The sequence below is a fragment of the Sciurus vulgaris genome, assembly GCF_902686455.1.
Source record: "Sciurus vulgaris genome assembly, chromosome: 5".
In the NCBI taxonomy this organism is placed as follows: Eukaryota; Metazoa; Chordata; class Mammalia; order Rodentia; family Sciuridae; genus Sciurus; species Sciurus vulgaris.
Window position 1 is genome coordinate 70,489,499 of NC_136465.1, and position 25,619 is coordinate 70,515,117.

The 25,619-nt window shown below is 45.4% G+C and overlaps 1 protein-coding gene across 3 annotated transcripts in view; it reads left to right on the forward strand.

Moving 5' to 3' along the window:
- TSPAN9 (tetraspanin 9) overlaps positions 1–25,619 on the forward strand; it is a 193,242-nt gene that overhangs the window by 27,428 nt on the left and 140,195 nt on the right. The window contains exon 1 of one of the 3 annotated variants that reach the window (XM_079142015.1): positions 16,715–18,138. The exons of the other annotated variants lie outside the window; for them this stretch is intronic. The gene's annotated coding sequence lies outside the window, so the exon portion shown is untranslated. Of the gene's footprint in view, positions 1–16,714; positions 18,139–25,619 lie in introns of those variants that run through there. 3 annotated transcript variants of the gene reach the window in all.

Consider the following 25,619-nt stretch of genomic DNA (forward strand, 5'->3'; position numbering starts at 1 on the left):
ATATTAATTGTAGATTGTTTTTGGAAGGAAGGATTCATCCTCATTGTTTTCTGTGACATGTGTGTTTCCTGTCTTCTCTGTGACAGGCTTTCCTCAGCAGTCTAGAGATCCTTGGAAGTGAGGCATGAAAAAGGTAACTGAAGTAGGGTGCCATGGCACACACCTGTAATCCCAGCTACTTGGGAGGCAAAGGCAGCAGGATTTCAAGTTTGAGGCCAGTCTGGGCATCATAGTGAAACTCTGTCTCAAAAAAAAAAAAAAAAAAAAAGACGGGGGATGTAGCTCAGTTGTGGAGTGCCCCTGGGATCAATCCCCAGTACCACATATACAAATAAAGGTGAATTGAAGCTGTGTGTGTGTGTGTGTGTGTGTGTGTGTGTGTGTGTGTGTGTGTGTGTGTGTGTGTGTGTGACACACACACACAGGGGACTCCAGGCCTCATGTAGGGTTTTTGGTTGGTCTGTTTCATTTATGAACTTATCAAGTTAGTATTGCAGGTTGTTGAGATTCCCTGGAGAAGAATCTTCTAATTTAACTGGAAGGTCTAAGACACTCCCTGTGTCCAGAAGCCTAACAGAGGAAGCAGGCCAGGGTCTTGGCATCTGTACTTCAATTTAACCCTGTGTCTAGTTTCCTCTATTCACAGGACTGCTTTACTCTATCCACAGAAAAAGACTACTTTCCCATCTGATGCTGGGTGGAGAGGGGACATTTCCCGGGCTAAGGGAAGTGGGAACAGAGGATGATTGATGGATGGATGGATTTATTTAGGCCTATCCCTACAGCAGACTTTTACTCTGACCCCTGTTTGCAGTGCCTCCCGATGCTGCCGGTTGCTAAACCTTGGGGGTTCCAGGGTGCTGATGCATTAGGATTCAGCTTTACGTCACTTACCATTTGTCCTTCTACTCTCCAGTCTCCAAAATCATGTTGCTGTCATCAACCCTTTTGCTTTTTTTGAAATCATGGTTTTATGCCTCTTTGTTCTCAACTTGATAAGGTGTCGGGTGGCAGCAGAGCTCCCTCACATGCATACTCTCTGAGACCAGCATTGGCCAGTACATACTTGGGGCATTTAGTTGTCCTCACTTGTTGTTTTTAATAGACCATTGGATGGTTTTCATCAGCCTTCATGGGCAAGGAATGAAAGCTCATTTTGCTATGGATGTGCATTTCAAGGATCCCCATGCCTAGAACTGTGTGGGTTCCATCCAAGGTCCCAGTAATTGCTGGCAAAATGAGGGAACGAACAAATGAATGAATCACAAACAGACTTGGAAACAAACATGTCAATACAGGCACAGTTCAAGAAGGGTCAAACTCTGCCTTGGGATGCAGGCTGGTGGCTTATGTAACTCTGAACCATATGAGACTAGTGAACATTGTTTCTGACTAGTGGTCCTCATCTAGCTTGTTTTGTTATTGCTAATTTTTGTTGTTGTTGTCACTGGGGGTCAAACCAGGGTAGCACGTGCTTACCACCGAGCTACAACCCCAGCCCAATTATTTGTAATTTTTACAAAGGACGAAATGAATAAAAATAAAGCATAACATAGGTATAAGCTACTCTTCTACAGCCTTTGACAGCTCCTCTGTCACCTTACACCCCGTTTCTTGCTCTGTAAAATGAGTGGTTGGATTGGATGCTCTTCAGGCTTTATCTGCCATTGTCCTTATTTGTTGACCTCTGTGGAAAAACCTGTCCCACCTCTAGTCTCTTGGGCCTAGGATGACTTTCTTGCACTGTCTGCTCATCAGAATCCTCTTACTCCTTTAGAACCCACTCTGAAATCCCACTTCCTTCATGAACATGCTGATTGCTCCAATAAATGCAACCCCCTTTCTCCAACTTCCTTGAACAACTTCAGTTCGCAGCTTTAGAGGAAGGAGCATGGATTCAGATGTCTGATACTGCTGGGTTTGTTTTTTAATTCTGTCACTTACTTCTTGTTTGACTTTAGTTAACTTACCTAGGACCTATGAGTTTAAGTTTCTTTATCTATCTAGAAGGAAATTGTAATAAAAGTTATTTTATAGGATTTTATGAGAATTAAATGAGATATGCACTGTCACCTCGTAATATCTGCAGAGATTGTTTCCAGGATCCCTGCAGATACCAAATCCATGGATGCTCCAGTCTCTTATATAAAATGCATACAGCCTATGTATAGAGCCTAAAATATACTGCTATATAATTTAAATCATCTCTAGGCTTCCTGTAGTACCTGATGTGATATGATATAAGTAGTTGTAATACTGTATTACAGTAATACTTAATACTGTCTCAGGACTAAGTACAAAAAAAAGTCTGTACCTGCTCAGTACAGACACTCTTTTTTTCTTTTCTGAATAGTTTTAATTCACTATTGGTTAAATCTTCAGATGCAAAACTTGCAGATATGGAAGACCCACACAACACAAGAAGATGATAATGACAATAATTTGTATACTATACCTTTTTACTCACAAAGTAGACCCTTTCATTATTTTTGTTTCACAGATGAAGAGTTTGAGCAAGAAGTAACTTGTCCAATGTTTCAAGCCAAGGACATTTAGCACTTACCTTTCTTTAGGTGTTTTGTGTTTGCATTTATTCTATGAATATTTATTGAGAGATAACTCTGTGTCAGGTCATACTGAGAATGCAACAATGAAGCTCCTACTCTTAATACTATATAGTAAATTTATATTCCAGTTAGAGTCAGTCAAGGAAAAAGGAAGTACATGTCCATCAGGTGGAGGCAAGTGTGACGGAGAAGGGGGAGCAGGTCAGGGCATAGTGCATGCAGGAGCATGATAGAGTATGTGGTGGGACATAGAGGCTCCCCTAGTAAGTTACACCTGAGAGAGACCTCTGGAGATGGAGGGAATAGTCCTGGGGCATCTGGTGTTCTTGCTTTCCATCACTGTCAAAATACCTGAGATAAATCAATTTGTCAGGAGAAAAGGTTTACTTTGGCTCATGGTTTCCGAGGTTTCAGTCCTTGGTCTTTTGGTTCTCTTGCTTTTGGGCCTTTGGTGAGGCAGCACATCATGATGGGGAACATGTGGTGGAGTAAAAAGCTGCTCTTCTCATGGTGGCTGGAGAGCGAGAGAGAAAGAAAGGAGAGAGGGGAAGGGTTCTGTGTCCTTGAATATCCCCTTCAAGGGCATGCCCCCAGTGATCCAGCTTCCTTCCACTGGGTTCCCACTTCCTGAAGGTTATTTTACCTCCAGTAGTGCCACAGACTGGGGACCTTTGGCACATGGGCCTTTGGAAGACACTCAAGATCCAGACTATAGCACCTGGGGAATCACATTCCAGGCCTTAGCAACAGCAAGCACAGTTTTGTTTGAATAGCAGGATCCAGCCCTAGTTGGGGTATGAGACCATTGTGAAAACTCAGGCTTGTATTTTCAATTTACTGTTTCCTCTTTGAAGTTCAAAGGTTGCATCTTTTTTTATTTTGTGTCCTGTATGATACTTGATAAAGAAAGTGATGGGCATTTTGTTGGGTAATTGATACCTATTTTTCAGTTGATAAATTCTCCCACCTTCACCTCTAGCACAGGGTTTGTACATATCAACTCTGAGGTGGCTCTCAGCTCCCAGCCACATTCTCCAGGGCCTTGGCCAGCTGAGTGCCAGCTGATGTGAAAACCTTGTACTGCAGCCTTGGTGGCCTTCTTGTGGCCCTTCAGTGGACCACACGCTCTCCTTCCTCAAGGCCTTTGAAAATGTGGCTCCTTCCCACTCCTTCAGATCCAGACTCAAGCCTTGTGGTATCCAGGTCACGTGCCCATGGGCTGAAGGATTTTTCCTGCATAGTAGCATTTATCTCCATTGCTGTACCCTCACTGTGTGATCCTCAGGCTCCCATCATCTTCCTCACTGGCCATTAACTCTTGAGGACAGAGTCCCTGACTGTTCCTACTCACTCGTCCTCTCTCCCACACTCTAATCTCTAGCCCAGTGGTTGGCAAATTTTGTCTTCAAAGGACCCGATTGTAAATATCTTGGGCTTTGCAGACCATATGGGCTGTGTTTCAGTTCCTCAGCTCTGCCCTTGTAGCACAAAAGTGGCCACAGAGAATACATAAATGAATGAGCATGGCTGTGTTCCAAAATATTTATTTATGGACATTGAAATTTGAATTTCATATAATTTCCACATGCCATAAAATATTATTTTTTTCAGTCTTATAAAATATAAACATCATTCTTGGCTTGCAGGCCATATGAAAATTGGCAGTGGGTTGGATTTGGCCCACAGACTGCTGACCCCTGAGGTGGGGCAGTGCATGGCTTATAGCATGTTTTTAAAAAATATTTGTTGAATGACACTGGCAAGAGGTAGTGAGCTGCTGCTTTCCCTAATTAACTCCATAATTCCTGCCCTTTATCAGATTCCCTGTAATCTGTTAAAATTAATGAACAAGGCCAACTGGTTCACTTTATTGAAGTGTTAATTCACTACCATAACATCAGCCCATTTAAAGTGTACAACTCAGTGGTTTTTAGCATATTCTCAGTTTTGTGATCATCATCACTGTCAATTTGAGAACAGAAATCCCATTAGCAGTCACTCCTATCCTCTCCTCAATTTGTCTTTCTATCCTAGCTCTAGATAACCATCAATGTACTTTCTGTCTCATACTTTCTGTCTCTATAGATTGTCTCTTCTGGACATTTTATACGAATGGAGTCATATAATATGTATCTTTCATGACTGACTTTTTACTTAGCATGTTTTCAGAATTTTCATCCATGTCGTAGCATGTATCAGAATTTCATTCTTTTTTAAGGATACATGATATTCCGTTGAATCACATTTTTGTTTATGTTATCCATTCACTGGTTTACTGATCTTTGAACTGTAGCCCTCTTTTGACTTACAAATGATACTGCTGCGAACATTCCTGTGCAACTTTTTGTGTGGACTTGTGTTTTCATTTCTCTTGGGTACCTACATAGGAATAGAATTGTTGAATGTCTAACTCAGTTTGGGCAGCTATAATAAAGTAGCATAGACTGGGTGGCTTGAAATTTCTTCCTCACAATTCTGGAAGCTAGGAGTCTAACTAAAGTCAAGATGCCAGCATGGTCAGGTTCTGGCGGGGACCCTCTGTTGGGTTTCAGACTTCTTATCGTAGCCTCATGTGGCAGAAAGAAGGTAAGAGACCTCTGTGGCACCCCTTTTATAAGGGTACTCACTCCATTCATGACTCAGTCACTCCCCAAAGGCTTCACTGTGTAATACTATCACTTTGGGGTTAGGATTTCAGCGTATGAATTCTGGGAGACACAATGATTTAGTGTAAGATCCTGCATCATACCATAACTGTGTGAACCTTGTAAGGAGCTGTCAGATGATTTTCCAAAGCATTTGTAACATTTTACATTCCCACTAGCAGTGTATGAGGGTTCCAGTTTCTCCACATTCTTGCAGACAACTATTTTATATTTATTATTTTCATTTTTTTGTGGTACTGGATATTTTTATTTTTCGAGCAACCCTTTTCACTATCTGTCTTTTTGAATGGTCAACCAGTTCTTAAATGGACACATTTCTGATTGAACTTGATCATTTAGATTAAAGTTTTGTTATTTTCTTTTGTAAAAATAATGAATATTTATTAGGGTGTATTTGGAAAACAAAATTTGGAATCTGCTAGTGATGTCCTGGTTGGTTATTTATTTATTATTATTATCTTATTGAGACAGGGTTTCTCTGTGTTTACCTAGGCTCAAGTGATCTACCCAGCTAGCCTCCCCAGTAGCTGGGACTACTGGCACATGCCACCATACCCCATTGCAAGCCAACATCTTAACAGGTCTCTGAAGACCCAGGCAGTAGCCCCAGTGAGGTACAGTGGTTCAGGATGCAGGTTCTGGTGGCTCTAATTGGGGTTCACAAACCAGCTCTGTGACTTGACTTTGGCAAGCTCCTTCTCTATTCTAAGCTCATTACTCTTATTGGTAAATCGATCCATTTGTTCATCATTTATTCATTCAACAGGAATTTTGGGATACTTACTGTGTGACAGATGTGAACCTGCTTCACTGGCTTATGGCTGAACCACAAGGCAGTGCATGAGCATAATGCTGGCTCTTAGTAAGCGCTTAATAAGTGGTTATACTGAGGATCAATAGAGAATCCTCCCTCCTGCAGTCCCCACCTCCTCAGAGCTTGAGACAGACTCAGAGGAGGAAGGGCCCTCTTGCTCATCCTTTGTCCTTGTCCCTGGCACTGGGTTCCATTCCAGGGCCAGCCTTTGCTGGGACACTGCCTCTGCTGGGGACTGCCCCTTGCTGCTGAGCAGCTCTGATTTTCAGCTCTTCCTTTCTGGAGCCATCTTTTGGTCAGGCCTCTCCCACTAGGGCCTGGGAGAGCAAGCTTGCTCCCTCGTGCACATGACAACCTTGGGAGTTTTTGACAACAGTTCCCCCCTGCCTCCTCTCCGGTTCCCTCAGCTATCTCTCAGATAACTTCATTTCTAGACCTGCCACCCCTGTTGCCACCTTTGGACAAGCTCCAGTTTCTTCTTTGTTCCTGGCCTTGACCTAGAGGTGGCTTTGAGGGGTGGGATGACATCCTGGTGGTGGTATATGCACACCAAGTGCCAGGATGAGTTGTAAGCCTTTGGGGTGACAAATCTTCACTTTGCCAGCACTACATTAAGTGTGTGAGCAGGAAAGAACTTTGCTCTGAATTATGGAAAAAATACCAGCTAAGGCTGTCCAATGGCCCACTCCTCCTGTTTGCAAGCTCAGTGGCTGGGGAGAGGTTGGGGGGCTGCTGCCCAGTCCACCTTCATGTCTGGCTTTCCTGATGCTCGTTGCAAGAATAGCTCACCCTGCTGGAATGATTTTGAGTTTCCCCCACTATCACTTCCCATCCTGATAGGGCAGAGCTGCTGTTGTTATGTTTTCTTGGGCTCCATTTTATAAGCTGCTGGAGGGAGATTGTGACAAGCAACCCATTAATAAAAGCACTTCTACAGAAACAGAACAAGAGGAATCAGTTTGATCATTTGTCTGATTTTGTATCCTAGGGCCTCTTACTGTTGTTGGTGGGAGAAATCCAAGTGTGTTTAGCAATCCCTCATCCGCTGCCCATGGGGTAAAAACCTTGTAGTTTTGTAATCAGGAAGAACCCAGAAATCCACGCCAGGCCCAGCACTGCCCTAAGGCAGGCCAGAGTGAAGAAGCATACGTTTAGGGTATTTCCTACCCCCTCAAGCGAGTATATGAAAACCCATGCCTAATGTTTTTTTTAACTGTGTTCTGGGCTGATTTACATGACTTTATTCTTCTGTGGTTAGTTACTCATTCAGAAATTCCCAAGTCCATCTGTTCTTCTGGGACTCTGAGTGGGAACAAAATATCCCCTTCGAATTGGGGCCTGGTGGCCTCCTGCTGTCCTCATCACTGCCTGGAGGGCAGCAGCATTTGTCCACCTTCCTACCCTCTGCACTTGCTAACTGGATTCCTGTAGTTGGAGGAAGCACCTTGGGAGGCAGTCAGGTTCCAGAACCTATAAGTCCAAGAGTTTGTCTACAGGCTGTGGCCTTATGGCTTGGGAAGGTGGTGGTGGGGTGGCCTGGAAGCAGAGGAGGCTTGTATGGTGTGAGGCAATGTAGGCCAATGTCTAGATCCAGATTCTGCCAGCCCACAGTCATGTGACCTTGGGCAAATTACATAAGACCCTTTTCTTAGCCATAAAGTGGGGATAATGAAGGACCTATTTCACAGGGCATTCAAATATTAATGGGTGAGTATGTGAAGCTTCTGGAACCTGGCCTGGCATGTGGAAAACACTATGTAGCTGTCAGTTGGTGGTGGCGAGGAGGGGGAAGAAAAGGAGGAGGAAGAGGAGGATGATGAGAATCATCTATCTTTCCTATTGGATCACCTGATCCCTTCCCCTGCTTTTTTAAAAGGAACAAGGGTACCTAGATTATATTTACTGACAAACATGGGAAAAATTCCATGTGGGCCCTGCCCTAATTCATGTGCAGCCCTTAGATTCCTTAGCACTCTCAGATAACCTCTGCTGGCAAATCACCACAAAGCCACTGCGTGGGAACCAGCCTTGAACTGATTACCAGGTGGCAGCAAAAAGCCTAGTTTCCCTGCCTCAGTTTCCTCATCTGTAACTCATAGAAAACATTTACCACTCCCTCCCTACTTCTTTCCTCCTAACTCCTCCAGAAACTTCAGTAGGGTCAGGTGATATCTTCTAATAATCATGGTAGGCAGATTACAAAGCCAGACAGAACTTGGATGGGTGGCATGGGAGAATTGTGAGCCCAGGGCCTGGGGTACTGGGCATCCTGTCCAGAGAACCCTGGGGCATCATAGAGTCAAGATGAAAATGGAGCTCCCTCAGCACTGCTCTGGGCTACCTGGAGCTAAGGCAGACACTTTGGTTGTACCCCCACCTGTGAAGCGGGACTGGGATGCTTGGTTAGAAAGTTAGTCCATAAATGAATATTCCTCAGGCTGGATAGGGTACAATGCTTAGTCTTCAGCATGCTCATACAGTGGCAAAGGGCAGTTTAAATACCAGCAAGAAAGTCTCAGTGATGCAAATAACCAGCAGTTAATGCTTCACCTTGTATGCATCAGGTGCTGTGCCAGACACCTCTTTTATAAATGAGGGGCAAGGCATAAGGTTCATTTACTCCCCCAGTGTCGTACAGTTAGGGTATGCCAGAAAAGCGACAAACAGATCTGGGGCATTTCACAGTCTGTGTTCTTTCCAGGAGGGGACCTGATCTGGAGCTCTGGGAGGCCTGCTGGAGCTCCCTGCCTTCCCAGAGCCTTGCTGTGAAATACTCTTGACCACGTGATGTTTGTGTGTTCTTTTTCCCATCAGCGGTCACCACCTCCTGGTTGCTGCTCCTCCTCTCCACCTGCCCTGCCTCTGCCAGGTGGGCTGTTTTTAACCTGCACACTTCTGTGGGAGTGCACACCCCTCCTCTCTCTAGCCTGAATTTCCATGCCTTTCTCTCCCTTCTTTCAGCTTACCTCCTGCAGTGATAGCCAGGAGAGAATCCTGTGCCAAAAGGTGCAGGTGACCTTGAGCTTTTGTTAGTGTGGATTTTCTGGGAGCTTCTGGGCGGAGGGGGTGAGGTGTGTGGCACATTCTTTGCTGTGGTGCTGGAAGCATTCCTAGTTGAAAGGATGGAATGGGGAAGTGCATGGCTGCTGTGGAGAGGGCACAGGCTGGCAGCCAGTGGCCAGGGAGTCTGCTGTCTGTGTTAACTGGCTGTGTGACCTTGGGAACCACTACCCCTTTCTGGGCCCTTCCCCTTACTGTAACCCAAGGGGTTTGTACCAGATAGTCCCTAAGGTCCTTTGACCCTAAAAGCCCTATGACTTGAATTGCCTTCCTTAGGAAGTGTCTTGCTTGGGCTTATTTGTTCTTCCTTTCCCTGGCTGCCTCTTCACAGCTAAGGTTTGCTTTCCAGCTGGTGTTAATTGGTAAGCTTTAATGTATGCTTTGGAATGAGCAGGAGGAATTCCAAGGCCAGAACTCCTGGGCCCTTAAGAGTGGGAAGTCTTTGAGTAAGAACAAGTTCAAACAGGAACCCTGGGTCTAGGAGCCACAACCTTGGGGTACTCATTCACTCAGTGTTTTAGAGCCTGGCTGGTTAACCCCACAGGACCTGCCCTTGAGATGGCTGGTTACACTTGTCCAGAGGCAGAAACCCAGCAGGTCAGCAGGGCCAGCACACTCAGGCCTGGGTTCTCTCTGGCCTGCCCAGGCCACAGCATTTCTTCCCAGCCTACTCTCAGCTCCTCCACCCTCCAGTCATCTCCTTCAGCTACCTAGCCCACACTCTGACTCCAGGTATAAACCATGTCCTTTCTGGCCTTCCTTCTTTTGCTTAGCTTTCCCTGTCCCCTTTTCATCTTTTATACTTGTTGATATCACTGCATCCTCTCATGTCCAGACTGAGATTGGGCAGGAGATTGAGCTTGGCACAGGGTGCAGCCCTAGAACACACTCAGTATAAACCAGAATGTGGGGGGTGAGGGAGAGCCATTCTGTCAGATCATGTTAACTGAGTCCCCATCACCTTCTGTATGCTGCAGATGAGACAAAAATGGGCGCACAACCCTTTCCTGGGGGAAACTGGAGTTGCCCATGACAGTTGGGAGACTGGCCCTCGTGAGGGACACCTGCCCAGTGATAGGTGATATTTCCAGTCTGTAATGGGAAGCGGTAGGAGGCAGAGGACGTGGGTCCTGCCAAGTTCTTGACAATGGTTTCTTCGCAAGTCATGTTCAGGACCCCCTTGCTATGGGGTCTGTCCTTTCCAAATGAATTTAATGTAATTTTTTTTTTTTTCTACTGCCTATTTTCTTACACCTTAGTTTCTCTTTATTGGCAGTTTGAATCCAGGAGACCCACCTCCTTTCTAGGAAAGTCACCAAAATGCCATGCAAAGAGCTTGTTGCCCCAGGCAAATGGAGGCAGGAAATGGGGTTTGTCTTCAAATTGTGGCTGCATCAGGGCTGGTCAGGGGTCCCTGGAGGACAGGCAGGCAGGATGCTGGGCCTCCCAAACAGGGAGGGGACTGGTGGAGGCTGAGGTTTCCTGCACTTGGTTTTGGTCTGTCCAGCTGCTTCCTGCTGATAGAGAGGGCGGACAATGGCATGGTGACCCAACTCCAGAATCATCTGTGAACAATAGCAGATTTGGCCAGGATCAGCCAGGGAGTGCTAACAGTACCAGTCACCTGTTTGCTCCTTGTTGGGAGGAGCGATGGCACCTTGAACTACTTTCCTACTTGCTCTTGATGCCCAAAGCCCTGTTCTGGTTGGGCTGCTTTCTGGCTGTTTCTGTTTGGTTTCCCTGTAGCTTGTTCTCACCCCTCCTTTGTGCACAGCTGACCCAGAGCTTCTGACTCTACAATGACCAGTTGCATGCCCACTGTCCCAGGACCAGCTTTGCCAGCCCTCCCTTGCCCTGGGTCTGAGGTTCAGGGGTTTGGCATGATACTTGAAGGTTCTGAGTCTCTCCACAGGCATCCAGGGCTGGATGAGTGTCAGATGAGAGAGACAGCTGTGAGTCTTTAATCCCTCCAGTGGTAGAGGATTAAACAATTTTTTGGTGGTTTTGTTATTATGTATTATGATTTTTCTTCATAAAAAGCTATCATTTTTTGTGTATTTTCTAGGTTCTTGTCATGGTTACTAAGTACTTTACATGCATTATCTAACTTAAGCCTTCCAGTAACTCTCTGAGGGAGGTATTGTTGGCCCCATTTTATGGATGAGGAAGCTGAAGTATAAAAGACTGAGGAGCCACACTTATAATCCAGCAACTAGGGAAACTGAGGCAGGAGGATTGAAAGTTCAAGGCCAGCCTGGGCAACTTAGTGAGACCCTGTCTCAAAAAAAATAAAAAAGGGCAGGAGATATATCTCAGTGATAACGGGTCCCTGAGTTTAAGCTGCAGTGTAGTTAAAAAAAGCCCCCAAAACAAACAAGGGGTGGGGGTGGGAAAGTGGTAAGGAGCTTTCCCAGGGTCTTAGATCATTCTCACTTCAAAGTCTTGTGACTCCTAGGGAGGGACATGGGGAGTGTTGAAGAATTTAAAACAATTTGAGGCTGAGGGCAGTGGTAAGCACCTGTGATCCCAGCTACTTGAGAGGCTGAGATGGGGGAATCTTAAATTCAAGGCAAGCCTGAGCAACTTAGTGAGACCCTGTCTCAAATAGAAACTGAAAAGAATTGGGGATGTCTTTCAGTGGTAGAGCACCCCTAGGTTCAGTCACCTGTATATGCCCAAAAAAAAAAAAAAAAAAAAAAAAAAGTTTGAGGGTGGAAGTTAGATGGGATGCAGAGGTGAGCAAGTCTCTGTCCCTGTGCTCCCTGAGTTTACAGCAAGGTGGAGGCAACAGGTGTGGTGTTAATGAACTCTGACACAAGCTGTGGTATGATGGGTGTTAACAGTGGAGCTGCCTGTTAATTCAGAAGCATATTTTCAGCTGGTAGATCAGCAACGAGCAGAAGACACTTCAGAACAGAAGTGGGGGAATTCTTAGCCCACAGGACCAATTCAGCTGTCAGCATGATTTAAACTGGTCTATGTAGAAAATGCTGATATAGTGCCATTTATGTCTGGAGTTGCAAAAATGCAACATTCCTTAGAAATATTTTTAGTGCAACTTTTTGGCAGTTTGTATTCAGAGTCTTAGAAATATTCATTCATAATCCTGTTCCTTGGAATTTATACCAAAGAAGTTTATATATATATATGTATTAATTGCAGCATTATTTATAATAGTTAAAATTGTAAGCATACCTAATGTCCAACAATAGAAAACTAGGTACATAAATTTGGATACATTGTTATAGTTAAATAGAAGTGAGAAGTTCTAGTGTGCTGTGCCATGTCAGCTGACTCTAGATAATGGAAATGTACTATGTTTCAAAAAGCTGTAAGAAAGAGTTTTGAACGAAATGTACTATGTTTCAAAAAGCTGTAAGAAAGAGTTTTGAACTTTTTCACCATAAAGAATTGATGGCATGGCACAAGTGGTGTGACTCTGCATTGTGTACAACCAGAGAAATGAAAAGCGGTGTTCCATTCTCAAAATGCATTCTGCTGTCATGTGTAACTAATTAGAACAAATAAAAAATTTTTAAAAAATGATAAATGTTTAAGAAGATAAATGTCAAACACATTACACAATGCATACACATATTGAAACATCACATGGTAGCCCATAAATATGTACAATTTTTGTTTTTACCTATCAGCTAAAAATTAGTTCAGCAACGAGCAGAAAACACTTCAACAGAAGACAACAGAAAAATCGGGAGTGTCTTGGGAGTCTCAGAGGCTCACAGGTATTTTGTGCATGGCCAGTACACTACCTGGCCTTGTGAAGTGAGGGCCCGAAGCTTTCCAGAGAGGGCGAGAGATGAGTTTGGGGAGGCGTTCCAGTTCCTTTGCTTCTCCAACACGTTCTTCCCCTCCAGCTTTCTCCCTTAATTGGATGTAAATTTACAACTAAAGAATAATTTTTTAAAAATATGTATTGTTTTTATTGGCTGTGTTTCTCAAACCCTGTGACAAGAGACATTTTAGATTTCTCACTCTAAAAGAAAGCCCTAATTTAAGCTCCTTTCCACTCATGTGATCCCAATTGATTTTTTTCCCTCTCTGTTGTTCAGATGGTCTTTGTCAGATGGAAGCATTTTCTGCTCCTGCCTTACATGGCTCAGTGTAAAGTGATACTGTGTTGCCATGTACCAGGCTGGCCTGGCTCACCAGGGAGGATGGGCGCACCAGACACTTGCTGTCTCACAGCCTTGTGGCTGACAGTAAGCTTGAAGCTGACCCTCAAGTGAGCCTGGAGAACACCTGGGTTCCAAGCTCAAGAATAACAGCCTGTGTTTTGTGTTTTACTGATCAGAACTTGGCATAGCACCTGGCACTTAGGGCCTAATATGTGTTATTTGAATAAATACTGACTGGCCTTTGTGACAATATTTGCTCCAAACAACACATACTTCCTTGGAGTGTGTTGTATTCAAGTGTATATATATGAAGATATAAATTTTACATATGTAGATGTAGGTGTGTATGTATATATGTATGTATGCATATATAAAAACATTATTTTTTACAGCGCTGGGAATTGAGCTCAGGGCCTTGCACATGTTAGATAAGTGCTATGCCAGTGAGCCACTCCCAGGTGCACAAAGAAAATGGTGATTTCCAGGTGGGCTTCCCTGTGTTTCTGGCCACTGGAGAGGCTGAGGCAGGAGGATTATTTGAATCCAGGAGTTCTAGGCTGGCCTGGGCAACATAGCAAGACCCTGTCTCACAAAATAAAAATAAAAGACTAACCTACAGTGGTTAAGAAAATAGGTTTTGGCAGACATGAAGACCAGTGGTACAGAATGGAAGACACAGAGAAAAACCCATGTATATATAGTTATCTCACGCTAGACAAAGGTGCCATAAACATACATTGGAGAAAACGTAGCCTCTTTAACAAATGGTGCTGGGAAAACTGGAAATCCATATGCAGCAAAATGAAACTAAACCTCTGTCTCTCACTCTTCATGAAACTCAAAGTAGATCAAGGATCTAGGCATTAGGTCAGTGAGCCAGCATCTACTGGAAGAAAAAGTGGACCCTAATCTCCATCATGTTGGCTTAGCAACCAGATTCCTTAACAAGACTCCTAAAGCACAAGAAGTAAAATCAAGAGAATTTTATCAAACTATAAAGTTTCTTCACAGCAAAGGAAACAAGAAGATAAAGAGAAAGCCTACAGTGTGAGAAAACCTCTGCCACCTGCACTTCACATAGAGCATTAATCTCTAGGATAAAGAACTCAAAAAATGTAACACCAAAAAAACAATAACCTGATCCATAAATGAGCAAAGGAACTGAACAGGCACTTCACAGAAGAAATATGAATGGTCAACACATATGAAAAAATGTTCAATATCACTCGCAATTAGAGAAATGCAAATTAAAACTACACTGAAATTTCATCTCATTCCAGTCAGAATGGCAAATATCAAGAATACAAGTAACAAAAAATGTTGGTGAGGATGTGGGGAAAAGGGTCCACTCACACATTGCTGGTGGGGCTGCAAATTGGTGCAACTGCTCTGGAAAGCAGTATGGAGATTCCTCAGAAAACTTGGAATAGAACCACCATTTGACCTGGTTATCCCACTGACGCCGACCAGTGGAGTCAATTTGGCACAGGAGACAAACGAACAGTTTGTTGTAGATTCAGGAAACCTGGGAACGGGAACCTTGAACCTGGAACCCTGGCACTCAAGGAGAGCCGGCTTATATCCCCTCCAGGAGGTGAAGGGTAGGGCTGACGCCAATTATGCGAAGATCAGGCGAGGAGCCAGCTGCCCAATCATGGTAAAAGTCAAAAAAACAAGCAGGCACGACCAGGAGCACTCCAGACCACATGTGCATGCATTGTATGCGTGGACTTAATTGAATACGGCCAATGACAAATCACCTGAGTGTGCTTATGTTAATTAACTTCCTCACCGCCCATGTGATCAAAACAACTTCTGGCTGGCTGCCAGGCACCATCTTGGCTTAGTCCGCATGGCACAGCCCCCAACATCCCACTCCTTGGTATATACCCAGAGGACTTAAAATCAGCATACTATAGTGATATGGCCACATCAATGTTCATAGCAGCTCAGTTTACAATAGCTAAGCTATGGAACCCACTTAGGTGCCCTTCAACAGATGAATGGATAAAGAAATTGTGGTACATATACACAATAGAATATTACTCAGCCATAAAGAAGAATGAAATTATGGCATTTGCAGGTAAGTGGATAGAACTGGAGACTATCCTACTAAGTGAAAAAAGCCAGTCCCAAAAAACTAAAGACCGAATAGGCTCTCTGATATGCAGATGGTGACTCACAATAGGTGGGGTGGTGATGGAGGAGTGAGGTTCACTAGATTGGATGGAGGGAATGGAAGGAAGAAAGGGGGGTTGGGAATGGGAAAGACAGTAGAATGAATCAGACACAACTTTCCTATGTTCGTATATAGAATACTTGACCAGTGTAATTACACATCATGTCCAACCACAAGAATGGGAAGTTTTACTCCACGTATGTATGTATGATATGTTGAAGTATATTCTACTATCATGTATAACTAAAAAGAGCAAATAAAAGAAAAATAAAATAGGTTTTGGGCTGGGGTTATAGTTCAGTAGTAGAGTCTTGCCTAGCATGTCTGAGGCACTGGGTTCAACCCTCAATACCACACAAAAGTAAATAAAATAAAGGTACTGTGTCCATCTACAATTAAACAAATATTTAAAAAAAAGAATATAAGTTTTGGAGTAGAGAGTTTCAGATCCTGGCTCATGAGGATGGTGACTGTGAATCTGCCTCCTAACTTCTTGGAGCCTCACTTCTCTATAAATGGGTATGGTGCTAAAATAAAACTTCAGAGGAGTGTTGTAAGGATCAAATGAGCTAGTTCTTTATAAATGCTTACTTACTAAGGGGCCAGTAAATATCATACTGCTATAAAAATGTCAATATGATTTTTAGAGGAGGGGATCACTCCCATTTCCTCTGAGTCAGGAATATGGTTTTGTGGCCATTATCTCATATGCCCTGACTACCCTCTTTCCTCTAGTTCAACCATTAGGATTCCTCAGCCCTCCTTCTGGATCTCACCTAGTTTCTTGTTGATATTCAGCAGGGAATAAACTTTCAAAATCCAGAGGGCCTATTTTCCAATTATCTTTAAGGAGTTCATAATACATAAGACTGAGTACCCACGTTCTCTCGAGAAGTACTTTCCTCGCTTTATGATGAGCCAGCTTCCACCCGCTCCAAGGTTGTGTGGGTTACCACTCTGTCCATCATTGGATGAAGCAAAGATCAAAAATTCTTCAAGTTCAGCAAATCTTCACCATCACCACCAGACATATTATTTTTCTTTTAAAATTGTTTTTTATTGTTGTGGAAAACACATAATTTACCATGTTAAGTGTACTATTCAGTGGAATTAAGTGCATCACACACATCATTGTTCAGCTGTCATTCATTTTCCCCTTCCTTCAGCTCCTAGTAACTGTTTTTCTGCCTTCTGTCTCTATGATTTGACTATTCTGGGTATCTCCTATAAGTGGAATCATACAGTGTATCTGGCTTATTTCACTCAGCATAGTATCTTCAAGGTTCATTGGTATTGTAGCATGTGTCAGAGTTTTATTTTTATTGCTAAATAATATTCCATTTTGTGTATATACCAGTTTACTCATCTATCTGTCCATCCATCCATCCTTGGTCATTGGGTTATGTCTATCTTTTGACTGCTGTGCACCCTCATATTTTAAAATGAACTTCCCACTGTTCTCCTTCCCAGTGGCTCTGTGGATATCATACTCCCATGACTGTGATTAAAATGTTGGATGCCCATCTTGAGTCACAACACATCTGAGCTCACACGGAGATTTCTGTGCACTGGGGCCATTTATCCATTTCCCTTATCAGGCTGAAAATACTCTGAGGCTAACAATTATGTTTAATGATTCTTTACCAGCTCCTGAGGGTCTGTTTTGGGAAGTGGTAAAGGATCTTGGTTGAGAGCGAGGGATTCTGAGGTCAGACCACTTGGCTTTGCATCTTGATTCCACTGCATATTAACAGTCATCAAATGGCCCCTTAATTCTTCTAGAGTTTGTCCACTTTTGAAATGGTGATGATGGGGTAACTACCTGGTAGGGCTGTTATGAAAAGCAAATGGGATGATCCATGTAGTGGGTTTACCGTAATGTCTGATACATTACAGGCTCAAAGATCAGCTTAAGAAAAAATTAAGACCGCCACATCCTTTTGGAGTTTGCCTCTTTCATCCTCATAGTTCCCTTGGGAGTGGCTGGAGAGTAGCATCAGTGAGTCTCTTGCATAAATTGGAGTTCCAAGTGTTAGAGGTGGGCAATAGTGGAACCAGGCAGAGTTGGAGTCCTTCCCCATTTCCCTGTCAGTGCCCAGTACACTTCTTCCTCACTTGGTGGAAGGTGGGCCTTGAGCGTGACCCTGCCCCTTCTTGGAGGCCTTCTCTGTGGCCTCTCCCTTGCATGGACCACCGATAGTGGCATGTCCTTGACAACTGGGGGAGGCCTGTGGGCAGCATTACGTCTCTGTGGTTCCTTCAGTGTAGTGCTGTTGGGATCGCCAGAGGTCACGTCCTTGCTGCTTCTTGAACATCCTCAGGCTGCTCCAGAGTGCCATCAGCCTTGTGTTGGTGGCCGGTCCTACCCCACCAGCATGGGAAACCAGAGCCCCTCTTACCCATCAGAGCAGTGCACCTACAGGACCTTACTAAGAAGTGTTTGGCAGCAGTATGTGCGAACTCCCTAAAACGGGTTGAACTGGTGAAAACAGAAGTTCCCCTATTTATTTTTCTGTTTAACAAAAAGTTCCCAAATATTTACCAGAGACTCTCACATTTTCTTCTTAGCATCAGCTTCTGGCTTCAGCTTCCTGGCCACAGCAAGGCAGAGGGAAGGTTTCTGTTGCTTGGGGCCAATTATCTGCTCTGGAAAGACATCTCCAATTGTGACTAAAAGCAGAGGGCAGGAGCCAGAAGGCCTCACCCCGAAAGTCAGGTGACTGAATCAGGTGATGGCGTTTCTGGAGACTGGTTCTCTGGACCAGCCTGGTGGCCGAGTGGACACTTCCTAGCTGTGTGACCTTGAACAGACCTCTTAACTTTTGTAGCTTCAGCATCCTGATTGGCAAGATGGGGTTAATAATAGCCTGCTCCCCAGAGATGTGAGGACTCAGTGAGATAATCTATGTAAAATGCTTAGCATAGTGTCTGGCACACTGAGAACTCTCTAAAAATGTAAGCTCCTTCTATTTTTATTGGCAAACTTTATTTCTGCTGTTCCCAGCCTTCCATTCCTTTACACCTTTTCTTTTTTCCTGGTAATCCTGATGCCTTTAGGATCCCAGTGCCCTTGAATGGCTTCCTGTTCTCCTGTATGAAGCCCCATCTTAGGAAAGGGTTTCAGAGTGTAGACACATCCGATGTCAGGCATCACACCTTCAAGATCATCTGGGCCAATCCCTGTTCTTTCTGAGTAGCTCTCTGCTGGACCTCACCTCTGTGTCTCCTCTGGCGGGGCCCTCTCTACTTGCTAAGGCAGTCTACTCCAACTTTGTAATTTTCTCCACTTTGGGTTGGGGGAGGAACTGAATTTTTATGGAGCCTCTTTATGTGCCAGGAGCTGCTAGGCGCACACCCACTGTTTCATTTATCACCTCAGTAGGCCTTCAAGGTTGATGGTGTTATTCTAGTTTTTACAGAGGAGGACACTGAGTCACTACAAGATGGAATAAATAGCCAAGGGTCACCTGCAAGCCTGTGATAGCTGGACCTCTGGTGAAACTGTCTTTCTGACACCACCTCTGCTAACACTGTGGGCTGCTTACCTCCTTGCTGTAAGCCTGTTTTTCCTCCTGATAGTGGAAGTAGCAGTCATGTCTACCTCACGAGGCTGTCGTGATGTTCAGGGAGGACCTGCTGTGATGCCATAGAGCTTTGGGTGCAGTCCTTGGACGTGGCCCTGTATTGGGAGGGTCAGCCCGTGTGGGATTGTGCTGTTGGAGTCCACCTTCTGGGAGGCACTGTGCCCTGGGAACCCCTAGAACAAGCCCTGGCCTCTGACCACACTGGATGCCTGCAGATGTTTGACCAGGTGTCATGCCCCTCCGAAAGCCCTCTCCATTTTTAACAAACTTTTCTTTTTACTGTGATAACAATACATGTAATATAAAATTTACCATTGTACCCATTTTAAATGTTCAGAGGCATTAAGTAATTCATTGTTGTAAAACCATCACCACTAGCTAGCTCCACAGTTGTTTGCTCCTTAGCTATCATCCCCGAGCCTTCCACCCTAACCACTGACATTCACTAATTTGCTTTCAGTATATGGGTTTGACTTTTCTGGAAGCTTTATGTAAGTAGAATCATACAATATGTGACCTTTTGTGTTTGGCTTATTTCTTTTATACCTTTAATATACCTTCTATTCATACTTGTTGTAGCATGTAACAGTACTTCCTTTTCTATGGCCAAGTAATATTCTGTCACACGTATGTGTAACATTTTATCTATTCATCTGTTGATGGACTTCCACGATTTGTGAACAGAGCTGTTGTAAACACTCTAATACAAGTTCTTGTTTGGACACCTGTTTTCTGTTCTGTTGGGTGTATATCTAGGAGTGGGTTGCTGGCTCATGTGGTAATTCTGTGTTTAACATTTTGAGGAAGAGCCAGACTTTTCTCCAGGAGCAGCACCATTGTTCATTTCCACCAGCAATGTGTGCAGGTTCCAGTTTTTCCACATCCTTGCCAACATTTGTTATTTTCCATTTAAAAAAATGTATGGCTGTTCTAGGTGTGAAGTGGCATCTTATTGTGGTTTGACTTGCATTTCCCTGATGACTAATGGCGCCGAGCCTTTCCTTCAGCTTTGACATTCCCACATTCTCTTGGCCCAGTTCTAAACTTTTTCCACCACTCTATTCAAATTTCTCAAAATGGGCCCCCTTTGTCTAGATTCTGTTTAAAATGCCCAGATTGCTGGGCAGGCCTCCAGTGAGGCTGGGTTCAGCCTGGTGTGGGGACTCCCCTTCCCTGGTTCTAGAAAGGCTGCTTTTTCTTATTCAGTCTGGCCAGCGTCCCCCTGTCAAGGAACTCTTCCCATTCAGATCCTTTCACCTGTGTGGCTGCGGCAGGCCCTCAGCCTTGTCTTCCCCGCCTGCTCTGTGGGTTATCTCCTTCCATGCAGTTTAGGGTGACTGGATGCCTCCCTGAAGGCTGGCACTAACTCTCTTCCTCACCTTTGGGGCAGCTGTTGGTCTTCCAAGTTGTCATTGGCTCCAGCCCGAACTTTCCCAACCCTTCTGAAGGATCATATGGAGGTGCGACAAGAACCTGCTTCCCCAAGACCAGCAACCCTGTTCCCTCCAAGTGTGACTTGACTCCACCGTTTTGTGTCTCCCGGGTGGGTTTATGGTTTCAGACCTATTTCTGACTGGAATCAAAGCCTGTCCCTCAGTGAAGGAATTTCAGGCATGACTGAGCAGATGGAGGAGGTATTTTGGGGGGCCGAGAGTTTGTCCCTGTGTTCCAGAAACCACTTCACCATCTGCCTCCGTACAGAGACCCCACCCATCCTGGAAAAAGCCAACCCTCATCTCCTCCAGGCCCTGTCCTTGAGACCTAGCCCATAGGCACCTTCCTACAAGTGCAGGGTTTGGATATCTGTGTGAAGTGCTTGATTTATTTTAAACAATGATTCAACTATTGTATGAAAACTTATTTGCTGTAAAAAAAAATATGAAAGTACTAGAGTAAAAGGTAAGAGTTCCTATTCCCACAGATTTCCCACATCCTAGTGTCTTTCCCAGGGGAAATTACAGATAAAGTTTGATATGGATTCTGGATCCTTTCAGACCTTTCTTTCCATTTATTCTTTTTAAAATTTTTATCTTTCTCACTATTAACTCCAAAATAATGATACCATCAGGTTGATTGTATCAAATAAAATGAGTTCAGGTTGCCCTAAAATGATGCTGCTTAAGTAGTCAAGCATTGGGTTTTCCTGCTCAGGTGGCTGTAATTAACTGTACAGACTTGAGTAGGGGCAACTAAGACAAAGGCCTCAAGTGGGGAGGGTGGAGGTTTCCACAGATCAGGTGCCATGAAATCAGATGGTTGGAGGGAGGAGAAGGAACCAGCATTGATGATCACCTATTGATCACCCATCATGGCACAAGGGTAAGAGCCAGAGGCTGCCCAGCTACAATTCCTACATGACACTGGCTTTGTAACTCTGGGCAAGCTTAGGTTCCGGAATCTCCCTGGACTTTGGTTTCCTCAGTTATAGATAGGCTCGGCTCCCAAGTCTGTTGTGAGGGGTTGATTTTTGGAACAGCACCTAGAAGGTGTAATGTGAGGGTTGGCCATCCTGATCTTGCTGGGCATCAGGCTCTGGGCAGGTGCTTTCCTTCCTGTGTCAGCTAAGCATAGGCCCTTGGCCTTCCTCATTGGTCTTTCCCTCTATAGGCTGTGGCAAGAACAGAGCTAAACAAGTCCCATTGCTAAAAATAAGTCTCACCCCCAGCATGTGTGTTTAATGTTTTTTTAAATAATATTTTTAGTTGTAGATGGACATGGTACCTTTATTTATTCATTTATTTATTTTATTTATTTGTTTATTTATTTTATGTGGTGCTGAGGGTCGAATCCATTGCCTCACGTGTGCTAGGCAAGCGCTCTACCAGTGAGCTACAACCCAGCCCCTCAGTGTGTTTTTACTATTGAATGAATGAGTACTAAGTTGAGACTTTCTACCCTCTCAAGATGAAATTATTATGGGAACAATTGCACAATTAGTTGTGACTGGTCATTGACACTTTAGTTTTAATTAATGTTATAGATAATTTGACCAAGCGATGATCCTTCATGTACAAAGGGGGACATTTTTACATTTGCAGAAGAAAAAAACTTGCCTTGCATTTGAGACAGCCAGTTGGGGCCAACCAAGTCCGGAGCCCAGGCCTCTTGATTCTATCTATCCTGCCAATTTGAGAGGAAAACTAGCCTTCTATCTGTGAGACCCGCTTGCTTCTGCTCAGGGTTATTGTGTTGTGATGGAAGGTCACCTGGGTCCCAAGGCCCACAGGCAAGCCAGCAGACAGATGGGGGTTCTGGAAGGACTGAGGCAGGCCCAAAGACAGTGGCATGGTAAATGGCTGTTTAGGGCCCTGCAGCTTCCAGGACAGGAGGTGGGAAGCATTTGGGACTCTGAGGTCCTGCTTGGTCTGACCCGTGAAGCCAGCTACTCAACTTGTTTATGTGACCACAAACTAAAAGCTGGTGTGGTGGGCAAGATGGATATAAAACCAAGTGACCATGGCCTAGGGTGGAAACGCGAGGGAGGGTGGTGGCTGCATCATGGAGAGGCAGCCATGTTTGCCCAGGCAAACCGTCCATGTGGAGAAGGGAGGAAGAGGAGCAGCTTGAGGTCAAGCATGGCAATGAGAGGCTGCATACCATTGCACCATTGCAGTGTGAACTATACTCCCCAAATCCCTGGGAGGAGACCAGTAGGCCCTGTAGATTTTGTGGGCTTTTGCACCTTTTTATCCTAATACTCTACTTCTAGGTTCTGCCTCACCCAGCTGGTTGTGCAGCCCCTGGTCCAGACACCTGCTTGTTGATGGTCTTCAGCTTGCTGTCTGCTCGTATTTGCGTTTGCCACTAGATGGCAGCAGGAAACCTATCAGTTTCTCTCACATATTGGATTTTAGTCAAGTGGAGCCCTTGTGCCGGGTGGATCAGCCATCACTTGGCTGGCCCAGAGACTCAAATTCCGCATCTCACTGGGTCCAGCATGGGTATGAGCAAAGGCTGGGATGAAGTCAGGGGAGCACTCTCAGAGCTATTCTCTGAGTCCCAATAGTCTTGAGAAGTGGCTATCTTGGCTCCAGTAGTTCCAGGGTTGGAAGGTGGCCTTTCAGGGCCTTTTCATGTGGCCCAGACTCTTTTAACAGAGTTCCCACTATTAGGCAAGTGTTTGTCACATGACCCTGACCTGGTTTCCCATGTGGTATCGGGACCAGAAGCTGAGACCCATTGTCTCTGAGGACAGTTGGATTACTCACCCAGATGCCTCCAACTTGGTAGCCCGTGGTGATATTGATGGGCATGGTGATGGGAGGACAGCGGCATATGACAGGAACATGCTCCCCATCAGCAATGATACATAATAAGAGCAAACACTGACAAGTGCTGTGTGACACTAACTCCTGACTCTAGGTCTCATAACAGCTCCCCGGTGTAGCGTCTTATCCTATTGTACACAGCTGGTCCTGACTGAGCAGGGCCTTGAGTCCAGGCAAGTGTGCAGGAGAGGCCAGTGATGAGTCACACCCCGCTCTTCAGGGTCATTCTCAATCCCTTCGTATGTCATTCCCACTCACTCAGTTCTTTCTCGTCTTTGGGGGTCTCACTGGGTCTTCCCAAAAGCCCTTGGGTCAGGTACTGGAGTATCTCCTTTTACAAATGAGGAACTTGAGGCTCAGAGAGTTAAGGATGTGCCCAGCATTTCAAAGACAGGATGATAAACATGGTCACTAGAATGAAGAGGTGGTAACCTGCTGCTGCCCCCCATTTGTGAGCACCCCACCATTGTGTACTCCAAACTGGAGACTGGGGTGGGGGAAGGTCAGCTGGGATTCAGTCTTGGTTTGGGGCTAGAGAAGCAACCCACTCTGCTCTGTGGAGCCACCCGGGCCATCAGATCTCCTTCCACAGGCCAGATGTATCATGAAGACATGCACGGGAGGGCTAGTGTGGGGGACTCAGATGTTCTTGCAGTGGGCACTGACTTGGCCTTTCCATCTTGTATTGCTATTCTGGGCTTATCTGAGTTAGGCAGGCTTTGGCTGGGACTCCCTTTCCACTTGGACCTTCCCTCTTCCTCCAGAAGGCTGCTGTGGTCAGTGCCTGCGTCTTATTTACCTGTTCCTGCAAGGTCCTGTAGCTTCCAAGGCTACTTGTCACTAGTGGGCATAGTTCCTGGGCTCCCCTTCTTCTTTTCTCCCTCTCCAAGATGGGCCTTCTTAAGGTCCTGCTCCTCTGCCCTACCTCCACTCTATCTGGCCTGTAGACTCAGGGCCCTGTGTGGGCATGCCAGCTGCATCAGATCTCTGACAGTAGGGGAGGAGGCCATGAGAAGCTGGGCCCAGGCCCTGCCTACCAGGCTTCCTGGTCATCACAGGCCTTCTTTCCCTTTCACTAGAAGACCCCAGCTATTTGCCTGTGGAGCTCAAGTCACTATCCTGACCTTCTGACTATCCCACGACCCTGCCTGCTGCTTTCCGTCTCCCACCTGGCTTCACATCCACCAAGTTTTATAGTAGACATTGATGCCTCTCACATGCTGTGCTCTGGGCACTCCACAACCATGCCAGGTCTGTGTTTGGGCCCCAGGGTAGCACTAACCCTTAGTTACTGGTTCAAAGGCTTCTGCTTTCCAGCCAGACAGCAGGCCTCAGATTCCAGGCTCCAACATCCTGCTTGGCTTGTCTTCTCCACCCCCACCCCCAGCTCCAGCTGCAGCTTCCCTATTGTGCTCCTGGCAGTAGGCTTGCTGGGGGTGGAGGTGGGGGCTCCTCTCCCCTTGGCCTCTCCTCTCTATTACATCAGCTTACAGTCAAATACCTCTGGGGTCTGCTAAGGGAGGGCTTTTTATTAATTTTTTTTCAAGGGAAATAATTCCACCTCTTGTCACACGGATTTCTGCATTTGGCTCTTTAGGGGGCTTGACTTCCTTCCCTCATCTTTCTCAGTCCCCTTGATTCTCAAGAGAGGGAACAGCTTTGTTTCTTTGGCGGCAGCCAGTGGAGGGTCGGGGGTGGCTGGCCCTGGGTCTTTGAGGAAGGTGGTATGGGGCAGGAGAGCACAGAGCTCTCAGTTAGGTGTCTGCGTTCTGACTGTCCCACTCACTGGCTTTGTGACCTTGAGGACGGTCCTTCCCCTCTCTGGGCCTTACTTTTCCTCTCAGAAGCCCAGTGCTACATGTCACTGGGGATGGTAGGTGGCAGTGCCCAGTGGCTTTTACTCTGGATTGGAGGACTCTGACCTTTGGCCTCATAGTGTGATTACCCATCTGTCCCCTGCCCCTGGTTCTGGCCCCTCTGCTGGGTCTGGGTATGGCAGGAGGCTGGGAAGCTGGCCTGCCTGTCAGGGGTAGGAAGCCCATCAGTGCCAAGGAGGGGGAGAGCCATGAAGGGCAGGGCCATGCCAAGAAGGAGAATGCCCTTTGTCTCCTGCTGGCTCACGCTCACCGCCTGCTACAGTCACAAATGTTAGAGGAAGGAGCTCAGCTGGGGCGAATCTGTCAGATGGGAAGAGGCCCCAGCACCCTGCTCTGCCCTTCCTGTCGGCTCTAGCCAAGCAGACCTCTTCTTGGGCCTTCCTCTCCCTTATTTCTTCTCTGTCCTTCCTTCTCCCTCTTCCTTTTCCTCACTTTCTCTTCATCCATTTCACCATGTCCTTCCCTGGT